Source organism: Chiloscyllium punctatum, chromosome 48 (assembly GCF_047496795.1).
Source record: "Chiloscyllium punctatum isolate Juve2018m chromosome 48, sChiPun1.3, whole genome shotgun sequence".
Classification (NCBI taxonomy): domain Eukaryota; kingdom Metazoa; phylum Chordata; class Chondrichthyes; order Orectolobiformes; family Hemiscylliidae; genus Chiloscyllium; species Chiloscyllium punctatum.
In genome coordinates this window covers 53,273,560-53,287,802 of record NC_092786.1, presented here as the reverse complement: position 1 = coordinate 53,287,802, position 14,243 = coordinate 53,273,560, and the positions used below count along the sequence as shown (strand labels likewise).

The window sequence follows — 14,243 nt, the reverse complement described above, 5'->3', positions numbered from 1 at the left end:
AAAGAGAGAAAAAGAGAAAATTCAAGATCTGTCCTAAAGTTGAGGAAATAATTGTGTTTCCTGAATTTGCAGCCTGGAAACATCTCATTGGTTATTTGGTGACACTGATCCCTCTTCAATTAGATTTTACATTTTGGAAATTAGGCTTTCTGGAACCAATTAAAACCATAAATGTTTTCAGGAGCAGAAGTATTTGATTAGAAGCTTCATTAATATTCAGCTTTATGTATGGAATTAGTTATGCGTTGTCTGAAAGTGGAACCACTTCAAGAGGTGGAACTGGGAATAGGTTGTCAACTGCACATGCTCCCCGATGAATTGTTTCAAGATCCTTTAATCCACAGATGAACACGCAAAACCATCACAAATCAGAGTGAAGACGTCCTAGGAAAACCTTGTGTTCCGCCAGGAAGACACATCAGACAATTCCGTACTCAGATGAATCTATTGTACACAACAGGGGAAAATAAATCAATCGATAGAAATACTTTAAACAGAATTCCTGCAAGATGCTCTGGATGGTGACTGTAGCTCCTCTGACATGGCCATGACTAATGACAGGTAAATCGGTTTTTGAAGTTTACTTTTAAGGTATCCAGCTATATGCAATGTGTAAGGATCTGATTTAATGCATTGATGTTGACTTAGTGATGTATGATATCTACTTTTTTTGTTAAAAAAAAATGATTTGTAGGCTATCTCCAATTTTCTCCCCCATCGACATTGAAGATGATTGCTCATCATGATGGGCTACTGTCCCATAAAACCCTGTGGTTCCTCACGCAGTGAGCTATTCTCCCTCACTGAAACAGACAGACTGACAAGAAGGCTATTGAGTAATGGAAGGGATTAGGGGTTAAACCTGATCCTGTTCTAACTAGACATCTATGTTCCAGCGACAGTAACTGGATAACAGTTAGGAGTGGAAAACCAAGCCAAATTCTCCCTACAGCATTCCAACCCCTGCTGTTTGAGGCTGATTAATTCAGATATATCATGGATTGAGTGTCTCATCTTCCTGTTTTTAGTATCATGCTATTTAATAAAATTCGTAATAAACATTATTGCACTACGTCACAGTCAACCAAATTCTTTCTCATTTATTCCCATTGCGTGGAATTCCCCAAAAAATCCCATTCACATCCTATAGAAGAAAAACTGAAAGAACTGCAGATGCTGTAAATCAGAAACAAAAATAGAAATTGCTGGAAAAGGTCGAGCAGCATCATTTGGAGAGAAATCAGAGTTAATGTTTTGAGTCAAGTGAACATTCCTCAGTACTGAGGTTCTGAGGAGGGGTTGCTGGACCAGAAATGTTAACTCTGATTTCTCTCCACTGATGCCGCCAAACTGGCTGAGCATTTTGAGTAATTCCTATTTTTGTTTCACATGCTGTAAAATACCAATTCTACTGATGAACGTGAGGAGCACTTCAGACTTATTTTATTGTTACTCAGTCTGTTTGGCCATGTTCTGGCACGCACTTCCTGAAGTGGGGTTTGAACACTGGCCTTCTGGCACAGAGGTAGGGCACTATCACTGCAGCCCAAGATCTTTTGTTCAGACAGATTCTTCTGTTTAATTCGTTTAAATGTTTTGAACAGAAATGGCAGTGTTAATTGTGCATTCATCGAAATGTTTAATTATGCTCTGGTGGTGGGCCTTAATTGTGGGTTTATATAGGGGTCTTGTGGTAGTGTCACTACCTGTGATCCAGGAAACCTGGGTTCAAGTCCCAACCTGCACCAGGGGTGTATAACAACATCTCTGAACAGGTTGATTAAAATATCTTAAGTGCTACATATATAATATACACATATAACTGCAGGTTGAAACTTCGGAGGTTAATGCTCATATACTTCTCTTTAAATACAGTTTGGAAGCGAAAAAAGGCTTGGTGTTGGTTCTGTGTTTGACCATCTTGTTGTCTACGTCATGAGGGGCCGTGCATTTCTGATCTTTATCATTTGGTTGTTTGTTTACCAGTGTGCAACACAATGTAGGAATAAAGATTTTATGTAGGAACGGTATTTGCTGATCCATTTCTTGAGCCCCCTCCCTAGTGTGGGTTTTTCGATCCCCTGGCTGTGGTGGGTTCTGGAACCAGGGAACACAGTATGAGAATAAAAGATAAGCCATTTTGGATTGAGATAAGGAAGAATATTTTCATTTAGAATTCTCTACCCCAGACGGGCTGTGATATTCAAGACAGAGATTGGTAGATTTCTAGCTATTAACAATAGCAAAGGACATGTGGGTAGACAGGAAAATGGTGTTGAGGTAAAAAATCAACCATGATCAGGCTAGTGGTGGAGCAGAACTCAAGGGGCTGAATGGCCTTCTCCTGCTCCTGTTTCCTATGTTCCTATGATATCACATCATGAACAGCAAGTGATACTCCTTACCCTTTGCTTGATAATCTGATAAGACTTTATAGTTTTTCACCAGCACTGTATGTAGTAGCTGGGTTTGAGTGGCAATTTCTGTATTTTTGTCATAGAAGGTCAAGTAAGGGAGACTGAATAATTGAAACCGGCTAATAACGTTTGGAATTCTGATTCAGGCTGGATAAATATTCAAGTTTTTTTTCCCTTACATCGGACAGTATGGAACTCATGCTAGGCGTGTGCCTGTGATTGAACCACACAAACTGAAGGGATTTTGGAGCAAGCTCTGAACTGGTCTGTTTTTCACTCACTCTATGAAATGGAAATACACTTGCAATGTATAATTTCTACTTCCTTAAACCTGCAGTCATGCAGAGCTTACATCTTGGCTTGCAAACATTCCTGGTATGCAAAAACAAGGAGGGAGTAGCTGCAGTGCACAACTGAAAGAACAAATACACAATTCTCATCGGAGAGTGTTATGGACCAGAGCACACCCCCTGAAAATATTTTAAGGCAGTAGCCCAGATCCTGCCTTCTTATTTTAAAGGAAAACATACAGTGTCTGTTGCTGATGCAATGCGACTGGTCAAACTACTCGACGTAAAGTAAAGCACAATTTACTTAAACACTATGGTTAAAATATAACAAAAGAAAGAGGAATTTAGAATATCAACTCTACTGGAAAACTTAACTGAATAATAGGTACAGTAAATATTACTATTTAGCTGTTCCAATATAGCAACATGCCAGAAACACATCCCTTGGCAAAAAAGGAACGTTCAGACACAGCTTTTCAAATGCAGTTCTCCACTCGAGGAGGACAAAACATCAAGAGAGATTAGCAGCCAGGAGATATTCACTGAAGCTTCCAACTCAGTTGAGACCCCAATAGCTTTTGATGAAAACACCAAAACCCAGATTTCCTGATCTGTGAGAGCTGGACACATCTATTCAGGCTGCATTAAAAAAGAACACCCAAGGCCTCCCAAGCTGTTTAACCAAGTGGTCCTCAGTAAGCAGCTCATCACCTCTTGTTCAAACTCTCTCTTGAAAGAAACCAAGACAAATTTAAATCACAACAGACTGTTCATTTGTGACATTGGTCTGAGATTCCATAAATCCCGCCTTTTCACAATAGACTGGTTGATACTAAGCTATAGATGTTGTTGACGTGTGATTTACCATATTTGTACCTGTCTTCATGGGTTAAATTGCCAGAATGGGCTTCGTCCTGTCAAGGTATTCTCAATGCATTCTTGATTTAATTCTTCCCTTTACTTGACATTTGGTTAATTTTAAAATAATACCCAGATAATATATGGTCTTGAAGAGCTATCAGAATTTCTAATGAGATAAGCTAAACAAGTCTAGTGTAAATATGTGTAAAACGCAGATGAAGACCACCATTGATTCCCTGGCCCTGAAAACACTGCATTTGGAAATGCTGATCTTCCCTCATTGAGTCCTCCACATTCTAGCCACCTTCCCCTGCCTCACCCACACTCTGCAATTTCCTCCAGCTCTTCATGAACTGTGCTTTTCTGACGGTCATTTTTACCGGCCTCCACATCCCCTCCCACTGCCGTGTAATCAACCAGCATTTGGACATTCCACCTTCTGACTCAACTCTTGGGAACTCAATCTAAATGTCTGATTGCTTCTCTCTTCTTCAGCCCCATTTGAAATCTGCCTCCTCAGTGAACTTCTATGCAGTCACTTCCCAGTATTCCTCCTGGACCTGTCTCTCATCATCTCTGTGAGGCGTATCTGCTAAATGCACGATATAAGAGATATTTTGGCTGTTAGATATGTACAGCATCCCCCCCGACCCCCACCCCTGGCCAGCCATTGCCTAGTTGAGAGGGCGGCCTGAGTACGATCTCCTGGACCTTTCTGAAATGACACTGTACAGGGCAACCCCCCATATCCATGGAATCATTTTCTGTGGTTTCATTCACCCGTGGTTCCCGTGGCCCGAACATATAAAAGGGAACGTTCCAGAACCAGGGAACAGGAGGCTGCTGGGAAGGTACGTTTTCCATTTAAATGCATGGGTTCACTCCTTTCTGCAGTTTCACCTTTCCACGGTAGGTTCTGGAACGTATCCCCCCTGGGTACGATGAGACTACTGTATTGAGTTTAGGTCATTAACTTCCCAATGACCTTCCCCTTAGTGACTTCACCCACACTCAAAACACTCCTGAACCCTTTGAGCTCGCTGCCTGTCACCTCACCTTGATGAAGGACTTTTGCTTGAAATGCCGATTTTCCTGCTCCTTGGATGTTGCCTGACCTGCTGTGCTTTTCCAGCACCATTCTAATCCTGAGCAATCCTTGGACCCTGAGAGCTCACTGGATAGGAAATTGCAGGATTTAGTTAGTTGGTGCCACCTTGCCAAATGTTTTGGAATATCTACCAGTTGTTCAAAAGACTCTCAACGACAACATTCTTCCTTTGATATAGTGACCCAGAAAATGTACTTAATAATTTTGTCATTATGAAGTAATGCCAAATATCTGGGGATTAATGGTTTTTGTGTAGCTTTATTTTGGTTTTTAATTAGCTACTCAATCCTGATCAACAAGTCATTTGGGAAAGAAAGCTCACTTAATCTGTTTCTTTATTCCAACACTAAATCATGGAGGCAGCAACTCAGTAAAAGCAGCAAGTTGTAACTTGGAGTGACACAGATCCACTGAGAGAATCCAGGAATACAAGTGAAACCAGAGATTTAGGTAACAGCACACACACTTGTTAAAACACCCAGGAAATACAAGTTTTGTTTAAAAAAGCAAATAAATCTTTTATCCTTTTGACCAGTTTCTCTCTTTTCCTGATTATATTGACCATTGTGAGTCTTGAGTCCAACCCGGATAACAACTCGAAAAAATATTTTTGTGAAAGTTAATAAAACTGGCGAATAACACAGATGGGCCTGATTCATATTCTTCAATACAGTAGGACCAGTACATTCATGTCCAAGTATTACTTAAAAAAAATATTATTCTTCCCTCTGGGGCATTTATTTCTGAAAAGCAATCAGAAATATGAATGCAAACCGAATTTTGTCAGAAGCTTTTCAACTACATTGCTCCTAACTGCCACAGCAGCTAAAAACCAATAACACTGTTTTTGGTGGCACGGTGGCTGTGGTTAGCACTGCTGCCTCACAGCACCAGGGACCTGGGTTCGATTCCAGCCTCAGCCAATTGTCTGTGTGGAGTTTGCACATTCCCCCTGTGGCTGCGTGGGTTTCCTCCCGGTGTTCTGGTTTCCTCCCACAGACCAAAAACATGCAGGTTAGGTGAATTGGCCATGCTAAATTGCCCATAGTGTTCTGGGATGTGTAGGTTAGGTGCATTAGTCAAGGGAAATGTTGAGTAATAGGGTAGGGTAATGGGTCTGGGTAGGACACTCTTCAGACAGTCAGTGTGGACTTGTTGGGCCAAAGGGTCTGTTTCAACGCTGTAGGAATTCTAAGAAAAAAAATACAGTGATGGTTTGTGGTCAGTGGTGAAGCAATGACCCTCACTATGGATCTCAAACAGATCTGCTCACAAAGGACCAGTTGTCTCTGTAATATGAGTTTCCCCTCTTCCTGGTGGTCATTTAAATCTGACAGCAAGCCAAACGAATCTCCAGGCACCTAGCAGCAGTGATGTCAGAGGCCAAGATAAGCAGCCAATCACAGTGAAGTATTCCCACTGACAGCAATAAAGGAATTTAAAAGCATTGGAACCTTTTACTTTTAATTTAACCTTACAGATAACAAAATCACTGATTTTAATAGGATTAAGAAAGGTACTAAAATATTCTAAACTTTTTTTAAAAAATCAAAATAGATAGAAACTTTCAGCACAATAGATGGATTTAATATTCTATTATATCAAATTAGCTTTTCAGTGTCAGTGAAGGTATTTTTTTTCCACAATTTTGGTATCAATATAGCAAAAAACATTTAATACAATGTAGCTTTTTCAGTGTAAAATTTGAAGTTTCCATCAATTCAGTAATGGCTGGAGATTGCAACCCAGAAAATTTGAAAAGTACACCCACCTGAAAAAGTATAAAATTACATAGAAACATCTGGATTTCCCTCTTATCCTGAACATGACCTGACTCCCAAATTTGCTGTTAGTTTCAGCTGAGTAAAGATTGAGATGCTGGTAATTTTGGACATTGTAAACTTTGGGCCATGGTGCAGTTAAGGGGTTGAGCAAGGGGTGCCATATTCTGCCTTAAATTATAACGTGGAGTTCCCTCTCTCCAAAAAAAATTTCTTCCTTTTAGCCCCTACTTAAACCTGTCTCGCTTCATCAATGCTGCCAATATTTACTTCCTTGGATCAATGTCAAAACTGTAATGACACCTCTTTGGAAGGCTAGGACTGTTCCTCTGTATTAAAGGCACTATATCAGTGAAAGCTTTTGTCAGTAGATGGTGAGTGAAGATTGACGTTAGTGGTGGTGTGCCTGTGTCTTCCCTACAGTCATGGCGCAGAGTCAAAGATTCCTCTGGCAATTCCTCTCCTAACTGGGGGAGGCAATGTCCGGTGGTATTATTGCTAGACTATTCATTCAGTGATCCTGGTAATATTCTGGGGACCTGGGTTTGAATCCTGCCATGACAGATGGTGGAATTCAAATTCAATAACTATCTGGAATTAGGAATCTAATGAGAACCATGAAACCATTGTCAATTGTCAGGAGAAACCCACCTGGTTCACCCATGTCCTTTCGGGAAGAAAACTGCCATCCTCACCTGGTCTAGCCTACGTATAACACCTAATCCAATTCAGGATGGGTAATACATACTGGCCTGGCCAGTTACACACATCTTGGGAATGAACAAACTAAAATAGAAATGACCATGGCAGAAAGGTGATCAAAATGAAGGGAGCATCAAGGGTTGGATTTCTTATGGATTCTGACACAAAACAAGTTCATATCACAAAGTAAAATTGGGCTAATCAATGTGGTAGGTCTCTGACAATGTTAATATCCTACATAAGCCTCCTCCTAATTTTTCCTTGATTCATTCTCCCTTTTGTGTTTATCTAGCTCACCTGTGAATATATGAACGCTATTATTGTCAATCATTTACTCCCTCTTGTGAGAGCGAATTTCACATTCTCACCATTTTTTGGGTAAAGATCCTTCTCTTGAATTCCCTCATGGATTAATCCATGAGTATCCTATATTTATGGCTCCCAGTTCTGGTCTCACCTACCATTGATAACATCTCCTCAATTACTGCATTCACACTGCAAATTTTTGCTATAAATTCTGTGTTACGATCGAGCCCTCCACAATCACCTGATGAAGGAGCGTCGCTCCGAAGGCTAGTGTGCTTCCAATTAAACCTGTTGGACTATAACCTGGTGTTGTGTGATTTTTAACTTTGTACCACATCAAACTACTTCATAATTTCGGAGACCTCGATCTCGTCTCCTCTCAGTCTAATCTAGCAGAAAGGGACCCAGCCTGTTCATTCTTTGTCCTCTCAGTTCTTACTAGATGTTGTGGCCTTTACTCATAGGAATGGAAGTAGTATTTCATGCCTCCCTTGGAACTTATTGTGTGTCTCAGTGACGTGTTCCTATGCACCAGCTGTTGGTTTCCCTTTTTTGGCTCTCCATCCGAACCACTTTGCATTTGAAATGGATGAGTTAGTGGCTGTTACGTGCTGTAAGCCTTTGTCTGTAGAGAGTAAACTTGAGAACAACACAACTCATTTTGGCACGGCTATTAAAGAGAGCTGCAGTATCCTGTACTACTTAATCTGGGTTTAAAGCTTCTGGAGTCAGAGGGGATTAGTGTCAAATAAACAAACTGAATCAAAAAGAGGCTGTAATTATGAAATATCTGCAGCCAAACAAACCTGTCATAAGTGTGAAACAAATTTAAGTTGATGTTAATTGTTTTCTTGTCTGAATTTTGATTGTAGCTGTCACATACACAACAAAAGGTGCGGCTGGATTACTGAAGTGCTTAGAATTGTTTTGACGTGGGTTACACCACCAGGAAAGATTGGATTAAATATATGATAAACAGGTACCAGAATAAGAAATTGCAAAGAAACACAGTCAATCACTGCCATGGTCCCTGCTTCAGAGTTAGAATAATGATCTCTTTATTATCACCATCCAGAATGCTCCGCATATTTCCCTTTCATATTTGCACCCACAGGTAGCAATATGTTAATCTGGTGAACATGTTAATCTGGTGAATATGTTAATCTGGTAAATGCCAAAGGATTGTGGAAGCTAGATTGCTGGAAGGATTTAAAGAGGGAGTTGATAGATTTTTTATTTGGTTGAGGGCTGTGCTGAACTGATGCAGAACTCTGGAGTTGAGGTTTGAGGCTGATCATCCATCATCTTGTTGAATGGCGGGGGGGAGACTCGAGGGCTGGATGGCCTACTCCTGCTTCTATTGCTTTTGTCTGTAATAATCTGGTAGGAATAAGTAGCAGGAGCAAGTCTGTCTTTGACAGACTTATTCACATTACCCAGAATAGGATACAGTGATTCCTTTTCACCTCCACAGACTCGCCCTTCCAGGTGGAAATCAATATATATTTTTTTAAAAATCAACCTATTTAGATATGTTGGGTGACAAACGCAGGCCGATCCTGAGATAGGACTTGAACCATCTGACCCTGAGGTACTACCATTACATCACCAATGTTTTAATCCAGCTGTTTGAACACATTGGGTCAGATCTTCCAAGGCGTGGCAATCACACACACATTGCCACTCCACGTTTATCTAATGATCAGAAAGATTTTCTCATTTCTGACAGGAGATTCCAATCAGCGCTCCTTACTGATGCAGAGTGAGCATTCATTTTGACAGAGTGCAGGATGGTCAGGGAAGGCAAATCATTTGTCCTTTTTCACAGATGCCAGTTGTTGTTTTCTGTGATGTAAAGATCCATCATTGTAGGCATTCTGACAGCTCCCGTGAAGGGAGGAGATTAGTGTACCAAGAGGGTAGGGTGCCAGGCAGGTAGGGACAGAGTCATCAAGTCCAGTGCGAAAGGGATGTTTTAGTCTAGGTGATGTTACTGAATTACCCAGACATTTGACTCTTTTTAATTGTCTAATCTTTCCTGGGTAACTATTTAATTAACTGCCTGATTTACACAGACGCTTTGGAGGGTTTCAGACACAGAGGGGTTGTCCAGCAGAATCCTCAATTTCCCAGCAATTGTACTATGTCAGGGATTCTGCTTGATTCCCATGTGCAACTCCCAAAGCAATGCAAGTCCCAGGGCAGGTGAGACCTGAACATAGAATTTCACAAGCCACTCATTGGTAGTTCTTTATTTTCTTCTGTTCAACCTGCTAAGGGATGTTATGACAGTCCTCTGGAGTAGCGGGACTTGAACTCTGCTTTCCAGCATCAGAGGTACAGCCATTACCACTGCACCACAAGAACCCCCTTGCTGATTGTTTTGTGTGACCTAAGTGTTCTCCAATTTGTATCAGCTGCTGTTAATCACAACTAGAGCATGCACATCTGTATCGTCAACAAGTATAGCCTTTATGATATAAACAACATAATTTGCATCGTGCTCATTTTTAAAGAAAGATAAAACTGTCTTGGGAGTGGAGTTGCCAAATCTCCAGGACTAAACATGATCCGTGGCTTTTAAATATTGATTTCTCATCAAATATATTCCTGTCATAAGTCCCAGTGAGAGAAATCATGGGGGCAACATTGTTTCTTTTTTCATTGCCTTTGGGCTAATTTGTTTATTAATTATAAACATGTTGGGGATGGGAGAAATGATGTTTGGTAGAATTTACTTACTTTGGACCTGTATCTTCTCCAGTGCATACTAGTATCACAACAACATGTAGTCAGGTAGTCAAGGGTTTGCTTTCCAGTTGGGTAACAAAAGGGGATGTGTTTACAACATGGTCAGATGACAGGAGCATATGATTGGGGTCAAACGTTGACTGGTGACTCAACTCCAGAATCAGTGACTCCATTTAGGAGATAGGACTTTTGAAGAAACTGTTGAGCTTTGAAACTTCCAAAACCATTTTCATTATTAACTGTTGCAGTGAGCAAAGTTTGCAAACTGCATTTTTCTTCTGGAGGTAGGAAACAGAGTTTGGGATTCTTTCCAGGTGCCAAGTACCCCCTGCCCAGCCCAGTCCCAGGAACCATTGCCCATTGAGATTTTCATTGGGGCACCCAGTTAATTGGTCCAGAGTCAGATTCACTATAAAATCCTCAGGCTATCTGCACTCAGTGAGCATTGTGAGCTGAAGGGCTAACAGAGCCATTCACTGATCACAGAAAGCATCAGGTGCTGCTTCTACAGGACCACCTGACGTGAATAAGACCACGCAATATAGACAAACAGCTAGAGTGTCACATTCCAAGGGACCAGGGCTGATCCATCCTGGACCTGCAAATGAGCAAAATAAATGAAGTTATATTATTACAACATTTGATTGATAAATTGATCTTTTTTCTCCTTATTGTCTTCAAACCCTTTGGTCATCCCTTTAAGGTGGCTGTGTTTTTAAAATATTCCAGATTGAATTTTAAATACTAGGAATTATTTAAAATCAGCCACTCATATTTCGCGTTCTGCGTAGTTGCTGGTTGGTGCAATACTTGCGATGAGCCCTAAACTTGTGCTAGATTTTTTCTCAAAGCTCTGTTTTTGGAATGGGTTAACAGCCCAATAGAAAAGGTGTTCACAGGAATATAGCATGAGCATAGATTCATCATAAATAGGAGCAGGAGTAGGCCATTCGGCCCTTCGAGCCCATACCACCATTCAATATTATCATGGATGATCATGCAATCTCAGCATTCCATTTTCCCATTTTCTGTCTATACCCCTTGATCCCTTTAGCCACAAGGGCCACATCCAGCACAATATATTTCACAAACTGGCCCCAACAGTTTCCTGTGGGAGAGAATTCCACAGGTTCACAACTCCCTGAGTGAAGACATTCTTCTTCATCTCAGTCCTGAATGGTTTACCTCTTAGACTGTGACCCTTAGTTCTGGACTTCTGCAACATTGGGAACATTGTTCCTGCATGTTGCCTGTCCAGTCCCATCCAGACTTTATAATTTCTATGAGATCCCCTCTCATTCTTCTAAATTCCAGGGAGTACAAGCCCAATTCATCCAGTCATTTTTCATATGTTGGTTCTGCCATTTTGGGAATCAGTCTGGTGAACCGTGGCTGGATTCCCTCAACAGCACGAATGTCCTTCCTCAGACTAGGAGATCAAAACTGCTAATATATCTATTAGCAATTTTTAAAAACTTTACAAACATATAAAATTCTTGAAAAATACAATCAGTAACAAATATCAGTATAATAAAAAGAAAAAAACAGAAATTACAAAACAACTACTGTCTCCTAACTATTAACCTACCCTCTAATACAAAACAAACCCTAACGCTGTGCAAAGCAACACCAAAAAAAAGCAAAAAAAAACAAAAAGCCCCACAAAATACAGAACAGCTATGCTCGGAGCAAAGCTCCAAAACAAAGGAACAGGAGCATTGTATATATACCTGTATTAACTCAGGAGACCCCCTCCAGGGCCCAGGGCTTGACAAACCTAACCATCCTGGTTAAACATAAGCCCTAGTTCCAAGGTCCTGTATAACTGCACCAACTGCAGATATATTAAGTATCTATGTGTAACCCAAGTGAAAAATCAAACCTGGTTGATATTGTAGATGAAAGCTTCCCAAACCATTGAACAAAGAAGGAATTATTGATTTCAAATGATTTCAAATAACTGATCTAAGAGTTACCACCAGAAGAGATTGGCAGTATTTTTTTAATTGTTCATGGAATATGAGTGTCTCGAGATAGACCAGTAATTATTGTGCATTCCTAATTGCCCAGAGGGCAGTTAAGAGTTAACCATGTTTTTGTAGAACTGGAGTCATGTGTTGGCCAAACTAGGTAAGGATGGCAGATTCCTTCCGTAATGGCTATTAATGAACCACACGTGGCTTTACAACAATTGACAATGTTAACTATTAGACTAGCCTTTTTTTCAGACTTTTGTATGTTGCACTCAGAGTGAATCACACCTTTATTTGTATTTAGAGTCTATTTATGTAATGCCTGTAGCAAACAAAACACACAATTGAATCTACAGCAAAATCCCCAAGTATAGGCAATGTGATCTCTCCAGCAAAATGAAGTAACTGGAGGACACTTACACGATACAAGTAAATCCTAGTCACTTACTTCAGGGGGCGATTGATGGGGCAATTATTAATCATCTCTGACAGTTGTAGCATCTCCACCTTGAAAGCAGCTTACGCCAAGGTGTGGAGAAACAACACTTTATCAGGAGTAAAACCGAAGGCAGCTTGGCTACGAGGAGTCTGAAAATTTGGAGAAAGCCAAACCTTAACATCATCGGGAATATGTGAATCGCAGGCAGGATTGAAATCTCACCCTGGTGTGCACAAAAACAAACACGTGCAGTTCTGATTTAAATAATTAACATGCAACCTTGCAAATCTGTTGTAAACTAGTCTAAAGTAGCAACTGGTCCCCAACAGTGGCTGACAGCAGCATTGTAAATTATGCACATTAATTCTCATTAAATAAACTTGGACAAAATAATTGAACTAAGTCTGTAGAGGGAGAAGATTTCCTCTTGTAATGCATCAACAACATCAAAAACACAATAGGAAGGCTTTTTATCTTTGTTTCCTTCACCATAACCGTAAAGCTGTACTGATAAAGTGAATTTATGATAATGTAAGTTATAATAGAGAAATATTGCTTCAGAATCCTTAAATGAGACACCCATTTCTTCATACAATAATATTTGGTAAACCACATTTTCTTTGGAATCCTAGAAATATTTTTGCATTAAAAATATTAGAGATGTAAGGAGGAAAGACGGTGACTGATGGTTAACTTTCCAATTGATGTGGAAGGCAGTAGCTAAAACGGGAAAGTGTCAAAAGTTGTATATTTTATATCTCTCAGAGCAGTGCAGAAATGACATTAATTTCTAAGTGTGCAATAAGTTTATTTACAATGCCTTAAAATACCTGCAGTCACAAATTGTCTGCGCTAATGTCTTACAGTTCAGCTTTGTGCCAGCTCTACCTACTTAGTTCTGGGGCAACATCCAGTCTTAACCAATCCAGTCCAGTGAGCAAGGTCAGTTACTAGACTCTCATTATCAAACATGGAACAATTGAACACAAAATCAGGTAACTGATGGCGGTTGGATGGTTATGTGGTGGTTAGCTACAGAGGTTCACGTCATGAAAATGCAAGGAATGCGTCAAATCAGAGCTGGCGACCTTTTAACTCCCATCATCTTACTCCAACAAACTTTCAATTAATAATCAACATTTCAATTCTTATCTTTGACAAATTGTTTTCCAGGGCAGGATATTCAAACTGTCTCTGGACTGAAGGAACCAGCACTTTTTGTGTAAGTTTGATTTCATGTATGTATACGTCTGTCTTCCATTCCCAATCAAATATTTATCCAGATCCTTTGTAAAAGACTTGATTAATACACCAACTGCTTTGACTGTACGGCTGCTGCACATAGAGTGATAAAGTACAGAGAGACCTCTGGTGTGCCTTTACTGCTTGTTTGAAGGAGATATTCATCTATCTTATTTCTAACTTGTTATTTTTGTATCCTTGTCCTCAAGCTAGTTACAAAATTGAATTGTGGAAATTTGAAAACAGGAGGCTGTAGGGCCAGTGTTTACTGAATTTAGACCTCTCTATAGAGTGAGTTTCACACCATCAAATAATCTTGCTTTCGCCCCAGTTCCACTCTGCCCAATACCCCCTTCTAACAGCAATAACCGGT

At 40.2% G+C, this 14,243-nt stretch overlaps 1 protein-coding gene across 4 annotated transcripts in view; it reads left to right on the top strand.

Annotated features, from left to right (window-relative positions):
• Positions 1 to 396: 396 nt before the first annotated feature.
• The window catches only part of nox5 (NADPH oxidase, EF-hand calcium binding domain 5), a 92,611-nt gene continuing 78,764 nt past the window's right edge, over positions 397 to 14,243 (top strand). For all 4 annotated transcript variants that reach the window (XM_072565250.1, XM_072565249.1, XM_072565248.1 and 1 more), the window contains exons 1-2: positions 397 to 561; positions 13,802 to 13,850. The gene's annotated coding sequence lies outside the window, so the exon portion shown is untranslated. The remainder of the gene's footprint in view (positions 562 to 13,801; positions 13,851 to 14,243) is intronic.